Below are 16887 nucleotides of genomic sequence, written 5' to 3' on the forward strand. Positions count from 1 at the left end.
GCTGTCTTGATATTTTGATACTGTTCCTGTTGGGAAACTATGACTACAGGCCTGCAGGCTGCAAAGAGTGTCTTTTCTTATCCAGAGAGTTTCCTTGCTGGCTAAGCTTTTTAGGTTTCTGGTTCACATTATAGTATATGTATGTTGAGTAACTTAGCTGAACAGTTGGCTCATCAATATTTACATGGGAGACCTTTATAAATAACCCATCAGATTTCCATGCACATGTTTGATAAACTTACAGTTATGACATCCACCACAAACCCAAGAACTTGTCTTTTGAAATGGCTCATGGAGACAAGTTTGTACACTGTTTAGAAAAAAAAGAAAAAAAAAAAAAAAACAGAAAAACAAACCAACATCATTTATTGGTGTTTATTTCTGTAAAATCTGCCATCAGAATTATTCCGTTGTGTCACTGCTGTGCTGCATTGTTTTCAATTGTCATTTGGCTGTTTGGGATAAATGAAAATGAACTAGTCAATGAAAAAGCTCCCCGGGTTATAATGTTGTCAGTTAAAATGAGAAAATTATCTTCCATTATCACAGAATATCCCAAACCAATACACAAGTTGCTTATCATCACAGAGAATAAATAACATACTGAATTTATTGCATGATTTTACATAAATTGATAAGGAGCTCTTCTTTTCCAAATAATTTGCAGGTGATTGTGATCTGTTAATATCACTTTCTTTTTCTTTTAATGGGAATTGTTAATCCAAGGCTTCAATGCTTCCTTTGGAAGAAGGGATACAAAGGGCAGCATAGGTGTAAATCTGGAGTGGTTGATTTGAAGGCAGCAGCATCATGCTACCCTGTAACAGAGCCTTGCTTCTTGGAGTCTTTTCACCCATGCTGAGTTGAAATTTTCATGTGTGGTGTAACGCCCTTGATGTCTTTCTGTCATGGGGCAGAAACCCATGTGCTAATTCTTGATGACTGCACTAGCACCTCCTGATGTGTGCAATGTTGATCGTCCTTGCCTGCCCTTCCTGTTGATTTCTATTGAAAGGCTGCTGAGGAACTTAAACAGTGTGGAAATGGGGTCGAGGGAGGGGAAAGAAGAGTGACCCTAACCCAGGATGACCCATCTTGCTAGACTCTCTCTCTGCTGATGGAGAGAAGGGGGCCTTTCTTCTGAAGAACTCCTCTGAAAACCTAATTTCAGGCACTGAGGAGCATGTCTTGAGGGAGTCTGCTGGAAGAACAGTGTGTCTGGTGGAGTCACAGCAGATTGATGAGCACCTGTCTGAACTTTCACATTGTGTTGCAGGTTGGGTTTTGTAAGCATCACAGCAAGATGGGGTTTTAAAGAGGGATTAAAACTCTGTAGACACTCATAGGGAACTCCTCACTGGCAGCAATCTGAAAGAGAAATGTATCTCAGGGTATCTGCTTTCTCCCAGTGCATCCCTGTGGTGTGCAGAATGGAGGTGCTTCATGTATGTGTCATGTGAAGCTGCCATGGGAAAAGGGCCTGTGGTTTGGGAGATGGAGGAATTGAGCCTTCTGACAAGCAGAATCCTCAGGAAGAGGGGAACATCACTGCGATTTGTCTCAATAAGTTCTTTGATGATGTGAGAGTAATGATAACTTTGACACTTTAAGGAACTTTTCTCACCACTGGCAGCATTTCTGATGCAGCAAAGCCACTTCTCAGAGCCAATATTGTAAACAACAAGCACAGTAAGCTTGTTCAGTGCTATGTGTCTCACTGAGGACTGATCCCTTTGGAGGAAAGGATCATACACAGCCGGTGTGCACTGTGGCAAATAATACTTGGTATCACAGGCATAAAATGAACTTTCAGCTGAAGTAGCTTTGAGAACTGCTGATTGCTGTGATGTTTTATGTTGCTTGTCCCAGATCGGGAGCAGCCAACCTTACAGAGCCTGACAAGAAAATAAAATGTGTAAAGTCTGAGAAGCATGGGTTTTATAAACTACTCGATTTAGCATTTGGCAGGTTTTTTTAGCATAAAAACTAATACGGATATACTTATCTGACATTCTTTCACCACTTTAATAAATTTCCAAACATGCATTTTAGCATATTTGCTTGTCTTAGTAGCATAGCTATGGCTTATTATTAAAAATAATTATAACAATAATTACGAAGTTTTGCACAGAAGCAGGCCAGTTCTGGCCTCAGTGACTGTATCTCTACCAGCAAATAAACCAGACCAGGGCTCCTTCTCCAGCCCTGACAGCAAGTGGCACAGCTTGAAACCATGTAGGTAAGCTGTCTTCCTCCAAAAACAAAGTAACCTCATCAGTACTGCCTCTTGTGAAAAATCCCCAGCACCAAAACTTGCCCTGGCGTTGCCTGGGAAAGTTGGCCCAGGCCAAAGCGGTGCCAATAAGCACACCAACAGTTAAACAGAGCAGATACTGAGGTGCCAGTGATTGGATCCATGCCCTGGACCATTTCAGTTTGCTGCCGCAGTTGTAGCCGCTGTGACGTATATCGCTGTTTATGTCCTGCAGTGATTTTCTAGAGAGTTGGCTCGTGTTCTGCTGTGCGCACGTAAAGATTTGCAAAATGCAGCATCTTTTTGTGGTGGGCCCGTGATAAATAAAAGACCCCACAGGTAAGTTATATTCCCTTGGCTAGCCATGGAAAAATAGAGCCATCTCCTCTTTTGCCTTTGCCAACTGGTTCCCTGTCCCTGCAGAGGGACAGGCACCATCCGTTCCCTCCTCTCTGCACAGCACATTAACTGGCAGTCCCTGCTTTTCCTCCTCTGCCTCACAGAGCCCATTTGCAATTTTTGAGAGACACAGCAGCTCCCTGGTGCTTCAGTTGCATCTTCCCCCTTTCAAGGCTTCCCTAGCTGCCATGCGGTGGGTGCTGTGTGCCAGCAGCATGCAGAGGGGTGGGGTGCTGCTCGGTCACCCCACTAGCCAGTGCCAGCACGGACTGGTGGGCTGGACAGGCAGACACAGAAAAGGACACCTGAAATACTGAAGAACTGCAGACAGCTTGGGATATATTTTAGCCAGACACCATTTTAGCCTGTTTTAGCATCTAACTCTTTGAATGCCATATAATGTGAAGTGGGGTGCAGAAAGCCAAAAAGCAGCAAGCTCTCTGCCTGTGGAGGACTTTCTCTTGCTATGTTTATCTAACCTGACCATTGCCTCAGTTCAAATTACTTTTTTCATGTTTTATAGAAACTGCCTACTAAGGTCTAAGGAGGAGCTTGGGGATTTTCTAAGGGATTGATTAAGCACAATTCACGTCAGGCTTCAGCAGGCTTAGCTGTTCACTCCAGTCATGCCCATTGAGGAGGGCAAGACCCCTTGGCAGGCATGTCTGGATAGCATTGCATCAGAAGCTGTCTGAGTGCCTCCTGTCGCAAGGCATCCAAGAGGCTGAAGGATGAATTTAGCAACTTCTGGAAAACAAACATTTTATAGAAGCCACAGTCCAACTCCATGGCTTAGAGCCACTGATGAGGATGTGATTTAGAGGGCTGTTTGAGCAGGTACGGAGTAGACTCTGCCAGTTCAAATCTGTATCGCTTTAATTGGTTGGGGAGAAAAGGCACTTCAGCTTTTGATCAAGTTAATGAACTCTCATACTGTGCTGGTTGGAGCAGGCGATGGGATATAGATACAGACTGGTGTCTGTCTTTTCTGTGTGCTGTACAAATATTGCAGCACATTGTATGAGAAACGTGCAACTCTGAGACCAATATACAAGATTTGTCATTTCATTTCTTTTTAAAGGACTATTAATAGTAAATCAAATATCAATTTAACATAAACAGAATGTGGGTGCCAGCTCTCCCTTTATAGCACAGCATATGCACATCTTCAGTCAGCTTAATTACTGCAGTGGTAGCATTGAAGCTTGAAAGAAAGCCTCCACCATCATTTTGAAGGTGGAAAATCCTGTAGAACCTTGATTTTTGCTGAGTTGTTTGGAGTTTACAGAAGACTTAATTTCAGTGCAAAACTAAAAACCTTTCTGTTGTCCACTGAGACTTGATTGCTTAATAGAAAAGCAAGCCTGGAAAAGAACCAGGGAAGTGAGAAATTCCAGTTAAAAAGCTAAGGCCTGACTGTGGCTTTTTTTTTTCCTTTTCCAAGAAACAAAAGACTGTGTCCTTGTCAGACAACTTCAGTACATCTTGCTCAGGGCTGATTAGAAGGTTGTTGTGGGAAACTGTGGATAAATTACAGAACAAAGTCTTGCGTGTGCTTCAGCTAGACTTCTAACTTGCTGACACCTCCTCCTCCTGTACTGAACCACTGTTCCACATGGCCATTGAAAATACTACTGACACATGTGGTGCCTTCAAGCTGAAGGGATGAAAGCCTGGTGGGTGAAGAAATGACAAAACAGGAGAGGAAGCAAAAGTTCTTTCCATGAGATGTTGGATTTCAGGTTTTCGGCACTTTCATGGAGTGTTGATTGCCAAGAATGGTCATGGTTTTGGATCACTTGTCCTTTTTTACTAGCTAGATGTAATGTTGCAAGATCTTGAGCTTCACAGAAGAATGACCTTTTCTACCTTGGACCTTCAAGAAGGCTCAGCACTGTTTAATTATTTGTAAAACTATGTTTTGTTTCAGGTAAAGGAGTCTAGAGATGATGGTGGTCTGTTTTTTAATACATTTATTTTTGTTCTACTTGGATCTTATTCAGGGAGTTGTATATAAGTCATTAAACTTTCAGCTTGTTCCTTCCTTTGAAAACAATAGTGCTTATGGAGAAAAAAGCATCCTCTTGGCTGTTTTTTAAGAGCTTTATTTGAATGATAAACTCTTGAAATGGCAGTGGCAGAAAGCAAGGAAATATGGTCTAATATCAAGACAATGCTGTTCCCTTGGAAAGCTCGCAAACCTACATTTCTCCATACACAAACTGTATTTACTCCAGTAAGGTGGAAATACGTGAGGGAAGAAAAAAAAAATGTGTGTGTGTGTGTGTGTGTGTGTGTGTGTATGTAAAACCGCATGTAAGACAAACCTAGAAAATCCCTCTGGATAAAATTTTCAAAAGAATTTTTGTTCCTTTTTCAATACAGGAAGGCATACAACAACTTCTTACGACTTTCACTTAGATGTTGACACTTTCTTCTCTCTAGATTGAATCGGAGATGTGTTTTGTGAGTGAGTCCTTGTATAGGTAACAGTAACATGGGCCAGTTTGCACACTGCAGTTAAAGATGCAACCACAAGTTAAAAGGTATGCCTGTGACTCCTGAAAGAGGATGTCTGTCCTGCCTGCACTTTAGGCTAGGGAAGAGGATGTCTGTTAGTGGGGCTGATCTTTCTTTCTTTCTTGAACAGCCATCAGTAGAGACAAAATCACAAATTCCTGCAGATGGCCTGCTCCACCTTGCTGAGAGAAGCTGTGCATACACAACACTCATTATATGTACACAACACTGCATTACTGATCAAGACAAGGTATGTCTGTTTAATACCGTAGCTAATAACTCCACAGCTCTTGTCTGGTGATGCTAAATGAGTCCTGGTACCTGAGGCGGGCTAGAAACTGTAGAATGAAGACCAAGTGTGATACCACTGGAGAGGGTGAGCAGTCGGTGGGAGGGAATGGCCAAAGCTAAAGAAGAGATTGGTTCAGTGGTTGCGCAGATAAATAGAATGGAAAATACTTTTGACTAGAATAAAATGTGGGTTGTCATTTTGGGGATATTTTGGTCTATTTTCACAGTATACTTACAGCATTTTTGTTTCTGAATTGACATCAGCATCACCAGAGATGCCTGTTGAGGCTTGTGGAGGCATCGAAGGGAGACAATAAAAGAAAACACTTCTCTCTAGCCATTTTTTGATAAAGCAAAGGAAAAGATAGATGACTAAGGGTAAATATAGAAGAGGGTAGAAGAAGAGGAGAAACCACATGCAGTAGGGAAGGGAACAGAATGGGCTTTCATAAAGATCTGACCTACGTTTAAAGACTCAGAGTGATGAGACTAGAGCAGGAGACAGCACGAGATTTCATTATTGTTCTGGTCTGAACCTTGTTTACTGCAGTATCCAGTGTCACCTAAAATTCGGTGAATTTGTGTTAGAGACCTTTGCGAAGTCTGTGTGTTATGTGTTTCCACTTAATATGTGGGCTTTGAAGAGATAATTAAAATTGGGTTTCCTGTCTTGTAGAGCTTGTCTGCTCCATTCTGCACATCCATTACATGTGAATGTGCAGTACAACTCTTTGCATGGCCACCTGGAGAGCAAATCCACCTAAAGACTATCCTGGGGAGTAAAGTTTACAGCTGGATCCGTTTCCCGATCTCTCAGTGGCTGAGCTGGCTTGTGGCAGTTTAGATCACTCATCATTGTGCACGTAAATGATTTTACACCACACACCCAGCAAGGCAGGGAAACCTGGTGGTGAGGATGCGTCTGCTGCTGGGGTGGTACATGCAACAGGTGGTGGGCAGACAGCTGGTGGTGGCATTGTCTCAGTCTTTTGTGCCATGATCTTGAGCCAAAATTAAACATAGGATGGTTTAAGGAGCCCTGATATATAGTATACAGTATAAAATGCAGCCAAAGAAACTTTAAAAAATGTGAAAAATAGTAGAGTGACAGGTGGAAAAATTTTATCAAGGACTCATATGGACGTGATTTTTTGAGTAACTCCTTGATCCTTTGAGATTTACTCTAAAAGCTGTGTTTTTCCTCTCCGCACTGGGGATAGTCTTGTTATTTCATATTATAAATGATATACTTTTACCCTCCAGATCAAGCAGAATATGGTCCTTTTCTCTAGAACAAGTGTGGTTTTCTCCTTCCTAGATGGATTGTTATTTTGGTTCCATTCAGCTAACGTGATATAGACTTCACAGGATTTTTTTCTCCTTTAAAATTTGTGGGACTGAGATTGGTTTGTTATTTGCATATAATATAAGCTGACAGGAGCCGTAATACAGGAGTATGATTACACAGAATAATTCATATTTTTTTTTCTTCTAGGCAAACAGATGCAGTTGGAAACTATGTCTGTTTGAGAGGCTGTCTGTTCAGTCCATAGCAAGGCTGAACTATGAGGAAGTTTTAGGGTGTAGAGGCTTCAGGTAGCTGCTCTGGTCATTTTTAGACTCCAGATATACAGCAGAAAAATCACTTTTCTTCCTGCTGAACTTATTAAGCATAATATGTTGTTAAGAGGGGAGAGCCACATGCTAGAAATAGGAAAATATTACTTAAAGGAATGAACAAAGAAAGAGAATGCTGGCTTTAAACCTTGGCTTTGTGGTCTCCTTTTCTTTCTTACTCTGAAACCAAGGATAAAAATATCTGTACTCTCAGATGGGATTGGAGGCATCAAATATTTTATAAAGTTTTTGAAAATGAACGTAGTCAAAAAAATCTACAAATGCAAAGCAAGAACCAGAAAAAGAAATTTAATTTCTTGGACAGAAAAACGGCCAGATGCAGTGTGACCAAAACTAGATATTAAAACATGTTAAATGACGATGATCATTTTAGGGGGAGTGTGGGAAGAGAGAAAGTTTTAAAATTAAGTCTAAATACTTATTTTGCCTGTTGTCAAAATGCTTCTACTTTCCATTTTGAAATGGTGCTTTGTTCTGAAGTGTACCTAATCTTAATTTCTCAAAGAGGTAAAATGAATTACTTAGGTTTTTTGTCAACAGTTGTCTGAAAAAACTATTCATAGCTCTGTTTGAAATGATGAAATGCAAATGTTTTCTTCCCTGTAGGGGCTGTATGCTCAGGATCCTTCCACTTTTCCACAGAGCTCTACTTACATCAGTGAAAAAGTCGTTTGTTTAGGCACAGGAAAAACACTTCCAGTGGTGAGAATGAATGTTAAAGATGTGAACAGGCTGGGGAGGGTGCAGAAAAGGGTCACAAAGGTGATCAAAGGACTAGGAAGCCTGCTATATGAGGAAAGGCTGAGAGAATTGGATTTGTTCAGCCTTGAGAAAATAAGGCTCAGGGGAGACCTTATCACCATGCTCCAGTATTTAAAATGTGACTCCAAAGAAGACGGAGACTCCTTTTTTACAAGAAGACACATGGAAAAGACAAGGGATAATGGGCACAAGTTACTGCTTGGGAGATTCCGGCTGGACACAAAAGGAAAATTTTTCACAATGAGAACAATCAGCCACTGGAGTAATCTCCCCAAGGAAGTGGTGGATTCCCCAACACTGGACACTTTCAAGATTCAGCTGGACAGAGTGCTGAGCCATCTTGTCTAGACTGTGCTTTTTCCACAAAAGGTTAGACCAGATCCTTGAAGTCCCCTCCAACCTCATATTGTATGATTCTATGATTCTGTGGTTACGAGCACTGGGGGAATGATGGAACTTGCTAGTTACGTTCGGTACAAGGCCACTGTCTACAGAAATTAAGTATGGATTTCCCATATCAGTGTTGTGGGTGCATTTATTCACAATTTAATTTGCAGCTTCTCTAGTGGCTTGATAATTATTTTTGTCTACTCAGTGATCTCATCTCATTGCTGCCAAATAGAAACCATGTGTCTGAACTTTTGCTTGTGAAAGACAGGGATGATGAGTTTTCCATCTAGGCTCTGTAGATGCTCATTCCCTCCTGAACTGTCACTTCAGAATCTCACAGTTATTGCTGAAAAATAAATTTGTGGAGCACTTTTTAAATGTTCACTTCACTATTCTTTTAAATGATGTCTCCACATATTTCTTTTAGCTAGTCTCAGACTTGTATGAAGCACTTGAGGTTGAAGCACTTCCATGCATTTGGATGGACTCCAACATAGGTCCTCTTGGGTTTTCCAGAGGTTACAGAATCTAAAATATTCTTCCTATTTTTTTTTTTCCCCTCTAAAAAAAGGTGCTGATGCCATGCCTCAGGGGAAGAAGCAGCGCTCATTTACTGTGTGCACATCACCTTGCATTCCCCAAGCTAGTGATTCTTGCAAAGCACTAAGAACACTTGGAGATGCTCTTGGGGGAGAGGGATGGGAGGGAGGGAGGGAGGGACGGAGGGAGGGACGGAGGGAGGGAAAGAGTGAGCATGAGGAAAATTGAGCTCCTTGAACAGGGTCAAAGACACCCTGCTGCCAAACAGTCCCTACCACTGCCATGGATTGCCTTCCTCTCAGGGTGCAACAGCTACACCTGGACTGTGGCTCTTCTTGGTTTCCCTCTTTGGAGGTGTTTGCATAGGAAGAGCGAGCCCCATAAGAAAAGCTCTCTGAAGGGCACTGGGAAAGGAGACCTAGCTGATGGACCACTAAAAGGGAAGCCCCAGTCATGACGAGGTGGCAATAGAGGCTTCATATCAGGAAAACCTACATGTCAACTGTATTATGCCACTTATCTCAGTCACTGGTGCTTGTTCATACAATTAACTTCTGTAGATCCAGGAAGATGACAGAAAGAAAACTGCATATGGTGAAGCCTCAGCTAGGGATAGGGACTAAACGAAGGTTCAGTGAAGTACCTAGCAATGAGTGCTATGGCTCTTCATTGGGAACAAAATATGGGTGGAACAGGCAAGGGCTGGGCACATTATAATTTCTGGCATTAGGTTAATTGCATTGCTGATACTGTGAAACCTGCTGATGGAGCAGGAGTGGCTTCTTGCTAGACTCTGCCCTTGTTGATGCCAGAGGGAAAAGTCTGGTTCCCACCTCTTTAAAAGTCTTACTGAATGAAGATTGCTGGCAAATGATTGGGGAAATATGCAGGAGAGACTTCTAAGTGCATAGGGGAGGGGGGGTGGGGGTGGGATTCTTCATCAAATGAATGGTAGAGATAATGCCAGGAGTTAATCAGGATATTTAAGAGCGTGGGTGAAAGGGGAGGAAGGAAATCATTGCTATGCAGGGAAGCACTCTTCAGATGCACATGCACTACTGTGGGGCTCAGCTGTAACACCATCTTCACCATGTTGCACTAGAATTATGGCAATTCCTATTTTGCCAGGTTTACCCTTGCAGGCAGAATGGGATGGTCACCTACAGTGGCTGCCAAGCATAAGTTGGTGAAGGTGCATGACAAAACTATGAATTAGGTAGGGCATTTCTAAGGCTGTTAATAAGAACGTGGTACCTTCTTCCTTCATCAAGACAACTCAGTCTGCTCTCTGAAAGTCAGCCATCAGGGATTTGCAGGGTAGTGAAGCCTCTACAGAGTAACACATGAGCTAAAAAGAGTTTTTTACCCCATCTTGTCAATCACTCAGAGAATCAGAAGGCAGCTTTTCTTTCCCTGCTGCTCAGCCATGAATTGGCATAATTTTATTTAGCTAATACTACCTGATTTTGTTACCATGCCAAGTAACTGAAATATGAACACTCCGGGCAGTGGTGAGAATAACAGAAGTTCCTGTAGTGGAAAGTGTGATGATCAGTTAAATTATACAGTTACAGTAGCTGGGATTTGAACCCTTTAGTTCCCAAGACCCATTGGTCTCCATGAGTTGGACGAAAGAAGAAATTCCTCTGTTTTCAATAGTAGCCTGACCCAGACTCCCCCTGCAGCCAGTCTGCAGATGATAATGAGACTTCACTGCAATGAGCTGTGATGGGAAAAATTATTGTGGGCAATCTGTCTGTCAGGGCTGAAGAGCACCTGTAAAGACCATGGTGAAAAAAGCACACACTACTTGCGAATTTCAGATAGAGTGAGAAATACCGCTCAGTTGTTTGTGAACACACGCATGAAGCACAAGACTGAGCTAAATGCTCCAAGGAGGGGGTCAGTCCATGGGAGTCTGAATCACCCACACCAAGGCAAAGGGGGAAGTGAGTCAAGCTTCTGGGAATTTTGGAGGGATTTGGTCTTGGAACAAAACCAAGTGCCAAGCTGAACTTTGGACTGTTTGAGTTCTAACCTGGATCTAAGCTAAGTAGTTCAAGACCTTTTCTGACAAGGAGATCTACTTTGCACACTGTATAAAATTGTGCTCACCTGATTTAAGTGTCTAAGAATACAGTTCTCCTTCAAAGTATGCTTTTATGGAGTTAGTTTTATGGGCTGATGTATATGGAAATCATGTTATAAAACATACATATAGAAATGTCCCATAGGGTATTAAAGTTTTGTTCTACAGGCATTTTAATGATGTCAAGGATTAGATCTGTCTCCAGCTCTGCTGAACACAGAAGTGAAACCTGTTTACAGTCAGAAAAGCGTTTTGTCACAAGGGTCTTATAGAGATCACCTGAGACCAGATATAAAGTGGCATGTGATAGCCCCATGAGTGAAAAAAGTATATCTTCCCTCTCTCCTTAAAAAGCAGAGTTAATTACCTGTTTTAAAACACACATACATGCACGGACACACAGAGAAACAATGAGTCCTTTGCGAGCAGGAAAAGAATCAATTTGAGCCATCACTTTGAGCTTTTGCATTCCTTTTCAGTTTGAAATCATAGGTTCTATTTAAAGCAAATTCCCGTGTTCTTCTCTATCTGAAGGTAACTCTGAAAGGCAGAAATTAAGAAGGCTGGTGCTATTTATACACCTAGTTGTGTACTAATTCGGTAGAATACAACAGGCTTATAGTTTTGCAAGAAGAGAAAGTCTAGAAAATGGGTGAGATACACCCAGGATAATGTCCTAATGAAATATACAGTCAGGCATTGAATAACATTTCTTTTTTTTCCTTTTTTATTTGAATATGTGAGGAAATTGAGTCATGGAAGAACTGTAGATACCATGACATCTTGCATGTAAGCAATTGAACCTGAAAGAGATCAAAACATCATTGTGCCTATACAGTAGGTCCTGAATAGCCTTTATTCAGTGCCTTGAAGTGTCATTTATAACAGTACAAAATGAGTATAAAGTACTACTGAGGTAGTGATCTGGGTATTTTTCACCAGCCTCAAAAGGAGTCCCTGTAGAAGGTGGCAAGCACTGCAGAATAAGGCCTGGGGATATTAAGTAGCTTGTCACACAGCAATCATTAATACACTGGGAACAGAATTTGCTATGATGAAACACCGTTAGCTACCAGAAGACTTTCTTTAACATATTCTCATGTTGAGGAAGGTGGGGAGAACATAGAGGGAGAGGGCTACTTTTCAGTGCAGGGGTCTCCCTCCATGTGTGACTGCCTGTGGAGTCTGGTGAGGATGCAGAGGATCTGGCTTTCTAGCTACACTGAGATGCAGAGGCAATAAAACTAGGTTTATTAATTTGGCAGGAGCCAGAAAGGTCATGACAGACTTCGATGTTCACATGGTCTCTGTAGGAATTTGAGATGGTTCAGATGCAGGGATCTTGCTTAGGCCCTGTGTAAAGGAACACTTTAACTCAGAGAGCTGAATCTTACTGCCTGAATTTTGATTAATCTGTGGGTTTAATCTGCTCTTATTATTCACACCCTTCCTCTTGAACACCATTGCCCATATATACATGTTGAAACAGAACACTTATTTGAGTGTGAAGATTTTCCTCTCCAGCAACCATTTATTGACTTACCTTGAATTACAGAATTGGAAAACAGCTGACTGTGAGGCCATGGGAGTAAATACTGCATTGCACAATAAAGTGAAAAGTAACTGGAATAAAAACTCCCACCCTGAGCCTTTGCTGAATGGTGCTTGGGAACAAGAGTTAGTTTTTGTACAGTGCAGCTGGTGTTTGACATGTCGTGTGGAAGGTCAGCATGTACTTTCAGTTAATGTACAGGTGCTACATTTTCCCTTTCTTGACCTTTCTTGGGTTTCCAATCTGGCTTAATCCCTCCCTCAAGAGAGTAGGATAGCAGCAATAATCACTTAATTTATGCCCACCCACAAGTGACCACAGGGGAAGTACACAAGAAAAACTTTCTATTGCTTTCATTAGGGAATAGGAGAAGAGATTATGTTAGACAAGAAAAGAGAGTGAGGGAATGAGATAAAGACCTGCGTATGTTTTTTCCATATCGGGGTGGGTGTATCCTCCAGGCAATTATTTCAATAGCCAAGGGTATTTGGGTCTGTATGGCTGACAAAGGAAAACAGAGTCTTTGCAAACTTCACTGTACAGAAGAAAAAAAGTTCATCTCACATTTGTGAAGCCTGGTATTTGGCATTTGAAATGCATCTTGCATGTGGTTTATACCAACTGCAGACAGAAACAGCAGTTTCACCTGACAAATCTCCTGTAGCAAACGTCAGAACACCAAACTTTTGACCATTTCCTTTGCTTCTCTTTGTTCCAACCTGCAAAGCCTCCAAAGGGCATTTTCTGAAAACATATTTTTTCCTCTTGAACCCTCTGGCAGAATTAATTCTTTCAGGTAGCTCTAAAAGTAAAGACAGCATTTACCAGTATACTGTATTGCTCATCTAATGGATTGCTGTGTAAGCAAGTGAAAAGATATTCTAAAATAGTGGTCATTTCCTATTTCACAGGTGAAGTGCATTAGATACTAATCACAGTATTTCCCAACCATTGGTTTCTTTTTCTTTTTTTTTTTTTTTCCTCATTCTTAATAATAGCTGCTTTAAAGAAGTTATTTCAGATATTATTTTTTTTTTTCTATCAGACTCTTGCTCTAGCATAACCAATTTGGAAAGCAACTGCAGCCTAAAAAGAAATAATTTGCAATGACACTGGGACATACATAGAATTTTTAAATGGGCCTTTAGTAGAGATTACTACATCAAAAAAACCCAGAAAAAAAACAAAACACTGAAGCAAAGAGCCACTTACCTTTTAAAGTTTTACAACAAATGTGTCCTTGACAAATGCATGGAGGATAGCTACAAAAGAAAATGTTATCTTAGCATAGAAAGAACTAAGCTGCTAGAAACAACAGGTGCAGCCACTGTACTGCAGGTTCTTTCAAGGAAAATGAGGGAATGGTATTTAGGACCAGCCGTTTCCATTGGCAAGTTGTCGTTGAGGTCCCTCATGGAGTTAGGACCTTAAAAGAAACGGAAAGGCACCTGGGAAGATGTGTTAGCCCAATAGCCATGTCTGGGGCAAAATCCTGGTTGCCGTTCCCTGCCAGAGCAGCCTTGGAGCTGCACTAACAGGAAATGGGTTTGCCAGAACCAGAAAGCCACTACAAGGTTTCGTGTGTGAATATGAGATTTCATTAATTTTCATTTTTTGCCTGGCCTGCAGATAATTTCTTAAAGAGAGATCATGTTTATGAAGACCTATTTCATGCAATGTCATGTTGAATGATTGCCTCACAGGTGGGATATAGAATGGGGAGGAGCAGAAAGGAAGAAGGACAGTGTCCTGCTCCTCTTGCATAGAAGAAAGATGGGAGGGGATGTCTCCAGTAATCCTCCTCCATGGGGTCAGGAGCAGGACTGTCCACCACACCTTTTCACCAGGCAAACCACCTAGATGATTATTCTCCAACTCGAACTATTTTGTTTTATTTTGAGACTTACCAGGGACCAGATGAAAGTCACAGACCACAAGAAAGGTATCAGAGATTTCTCAGTCCAGCCCCTTTGCTTTCCTTCTCTCAAGTGTTGCATATTCCTATTTTATTTTAGAATAAGGTTCACAGGGTTGGCTCAAGACTGCAATCAGCTAGCAGAGCACAGCATGAAAACTATCCCAAAGGGCCTCCAAGGGCCAACTTTGCATCCAGGAAAGTGTCAAAAAGCCTTGGAACAATGGCCACGAGCAGCTGCAGTGGATTTCTGCCACCTCAACATTTCTCTGTAGATGAAGAGAAGCTGAAAAAGGAGTAACTATTACTGTGACCTTGCTTATGACTCAAATGTCATGGAATCCTAATTTTTATTTAAGAGGGGCAAATTTCACTGAGATTTTAATTGGAAGAGACTGTAATGCAACAGAGCAGAAATTAACCCACAAAATGTATAATTTATCTAATTTCCAGAGGTTTTTATTGCTGATCCCTTAGGCCCTAAGCACACCCCAGTGTGTGTTTGGGATAAGAAATACCTGATTTCTCTTGTCTCTCATCAAATTAGACTAGCACAGCCAGTACTTAGAGGATTGCCATTCCCCAGAAAACTCCATGTGTGGTCCCTGTTTCAGCTCAGCAAAGAATTCAAATATTCTCAGACAAAAATACATAAGGTTATCTTAGTCCCAGGCTCATATGCCCCTATTTTCTTAAGGTAGAATTTTTCCACCCACCTTGTGTGCAGCTGGAAATAGAAAAAAATGTATAAAAAAATACATTCCCATTGCCCATCCATACATTCCCCACATCATCTAGGAGAGAACTATGTATTACTCCCAGATTGAAGTAGCAACTTCCATCTTTCCTCCCAAGCTATGTCATACAATTGCTTTCTCCAAGGGTGTCTTTCCAATAATACCTTTCCAAGATTGCCACCTTTTTATGTGGACTTGTTATCAGCATGAAAAGGAGTGCTACTGTGCAGGGTGAAAGCCTTTCCTTGCCTCTGCCTTGATGTTATTACGACTCACAGGTAGAATAAACTACCATGTACGTTTGAGGTCATGTGGACACAAACTTTCCTTGTGACACTTCAGCTGTAGCAGCAAAGTAGCTGAAACCCCTAATACTGCAGGACATGAAGGGCAGCATAATGAATGCAAAACGCTTGGCTGTTGGCATTCAGTTCAGAGATTTCTCCTGACGTCCTGGAGGCCCTAATGGCAGGAGATAAATCTTTCCAGGAGAATTTTGGATAACAGAAACATGTTGACACATCAGCGTTATGGGCCATGGGTGGCATATCTCAGGCACAACACCTCTGCCCATTGCAGCAGGATTTCTGCTGCTGTATGAGGCTGGAGTCCTCAGGCATGGAGAGCACATCTGGGCTTTTGAAGAAAGATTCATTTCTGTGTAGTGGGCTGCATCCTGCTCTTATTTTCCCAAGCTTAGTTTAAAATACAGTGCCAAACGTCTAAAGCTGAAAAAAGAGTAAAGCTGAAAAAGAAGTCAAACCTCTAATAAGCAGTCAAGCAGCCTACTGCTAAGTAACAATCTAGCTGTGCACCTTCCTATTTCAGTCATCTCTCTCTAACGCAGAGCTCTTGCATGCAATCAGCCAAGCCTAAGTCATCCTGTAATTGTTTGCTTCTTGGACTCACTCTCTCGCTGTTTCTTCTCAGCTCTTTATTCATCTGTGTTGATCAGTCAATCAGATGTTCAGCAAAGCTACCCACAATTCATCTGACTTCACACTCTCATACACAGTGCTCTTGCTTGTAAAAATTGCCAACCAGTCCAAGCTGATGTTTAAGACAGTCAGTAAACATGTCCTTGCTAGTGACTGATGAGGGGTGTTTCTGCACACACTAATGAATGCATATATTGAGATAGATGCATTTTATCACATCAGGATGTACACTACTTCCTCTGGGATGAATTTTATAGACACAATAATATTTTTACAGCATCTGAAAAGATTCAGGTACTGAAAAGCAGATTTATATACCCTCTAGTTTTACAATCAGGTTATGCAATCAGTGGTCACTGGAGTTCAAAATTACCTCTTTAAAGGATTTTGCCCTTTTAACTGCAGAATTATAAGTTAAGTCCTGAAGAGTGCAGAAATAAAAAACACAACATGGTAAGAATTTAAAGTGGAAAAAATTAGGTATTTTATAGTTGGTTGGTCATTCCTATAAACTTAATTCAGCTCCTCATTTAAAAGAGGTCTATAGATATAATCAAAGCTTGTAGGTTGTAGTTTTAATTCATTTCATATCCATTGTATCATGTGGTGGTATGTTCGTAGTGATCACAGGTAGTTGACTATTAACTTAAATTGCTAGTGTAATTTCATCTTTTGCAGTTATTCATAGCTTTCTCAAATGTGTTCTTTTGTCAGTCTCTAAATAATGGAAATTTCTTGAGTCTGACTTTTTTTCCATCTAAAAAGTACAGCCTCTAAGATGGATTACCACTTAAGTCATGACCACCTAAATTACATGGAAATATAATTAATGACCAGCTTTAATGACCTTTGGACTGTCAGG

At 41.2% G+C, this 16887-nt stretch overlaps 1 long non-coding RNA gene across 1 annotated transcript in view; it reads right to left on the minus strand.

Annotated features, from left to right (window-relative positions):
• Positions 1-348: 348 nt before the first annotated feature.
• Positions 349-16887, minus strand: part of LOC141956277 (uncharacterized) — an 89860-nt gene continuing 73321 nt past the window's right edge. The window contains exon 4 of the long non-coding RNA XR_012632868.1: positions 349-452. This is a non-coding gene — a long non-coding RNA (uncharacterized LOC141956277). The remainder of the gene's footprint in view (positions 453-16887) is intronic.

The sequence above is a fragment of the Athene noctua genome, chromosome 1, assembly GCF_965140245.1.
Source record: "Athene noctua chromosome 1, bAthNoc1.hap1.1, whole genome shotgun sequence".
NCBI classification, from domain to species: Eukaryota; Metazoa; Chordata; class Aves; order Strigiformes; family Strigidae; genus Athene; species Athene noctua.